Raw genomic sequence first — 1,126 nt, 5'->3', positions numbered from 1 at the left:
GCGCCACCTTTTGGATCCTGAGGAAAATGACATTTTAAAGTCAATTCTCTGAATGATGATAGTCATAGTTGTCGTTTCTGTGATTGGATCATTGCTGGCACAGCTGTGTGATTTTAGAATGGTTAGTTTCTTTTATTTTTGCCGACAAAAGTGACAGGATTCTAGTGCCTGAAATTTAAAAATTCTAACAAGAGTAAACCAAAGTTGAGAATTGGCTAAGGTTGAGGTATTCGTTAGTGTAATGAATGTAGTCAAATAAGTGTCAGAACGGTTTGCGCATGCTGAAGAAGAGTTACTGGAATGGGTAAGATTCAGCGCAGGTTTCTGTGGCCTGGACTCTGTGTACCCGTCTGGACTTCACGTTGTCATTCACGTAACTGCTCTTCTGTGTGAGTAGTCACCATGAACACTGACTGTTAGCACTGAAACCCATCACCTTCATTTCACATGTTTGGAGTGTCAGTATGAACGAAGCTAGATCTCTGCAGACCCATTCTTCTGAGAGGCTAGGGGCAGAGATCGCCGTCTGGGCTACGGTGCAGAGATAGGGGTCTGGGCTAGGGTGCAGAGATGGGGGTCTGGGCTAGGGTGCAGAGATGGGGGTCTGGGCTAGGGGCGGAGATGGGGGTCTGGGCTAGGGCACAGAGATGGAGGTCTGGGCTAGGGTGCAGAGATGGAGGTCTGGGCTAGGGTGCAGAGATTGGGGTCAGGGATTAGTGGAGAGTGAACATCTTGGGAAGAAGTGACTGCCCTGTGAAACTCCATCAGCCTGACGACAGGGCTGCTCGTGCGGTGATGGGCGGCCAGACAGATGGGGCACCCAGTGGACTCTCGGCGTCCTCTGACTTCCTCGTTTTGTTTACAGAAAGCAAAGAAACCCAAAGCAGCAGAGGCCGTCTCAAAGCCACATGTCCCTGAAGGTGAGACGCTGGAGGAGGTGCTTATTCTAGCAAAACAAGACCATACGGCTCTTCCCTAAGTTTGTGCTTTTGCTTTGTTTTTGGTTTTCTTTGCTTTGTTCCTTTCACAGAATCCGCAGGACCATCAAATGTTAAGACAGGGAAGCCTGAGGAAGCCAGCCTTGATTCTAGAGAGAAGAAAACCAACCCGGCTCCAAAGAGCACAG

General features: G+C 49.0%; 1 long non-coding RNA gene across 1 annotated transcript; it reads left to right on the top strand.

Annotated features, from left to right (window-relative positions):
* Positions 1-844: 844 nt before the first annotated feature.
* On the top strand, positions 845-1,126 carry LOC111822637 (uncharacterized). The gene is made up of 2 exons (XR_002825774.1): positions 845-920; positions 1,031-1,126. It is a non-coding gene; the product is annotated as an uncharacterized LOC111822637 (long non-coding RNA).

The sequence above is a fragment of the Trichechus manatus genome, unplaced genomic scaffold (genome assembly GCF_000243295.1).
Source record: "Trichechus manatus latirostris isolate Lorelei unplaced genomic scaffold, TriManLat1.0 scaffold00008, whole genome shotgun sequence".
Taxonomy (NCBI): Eukaryota; Metazoa; Chordata; class Mammalia; order Sirenia; family Trichechidae; genus Trichechus; species Trichechus manatus.
This window is presented reverse-complemented; position numbering and strand designations above follow the sequence as displayed.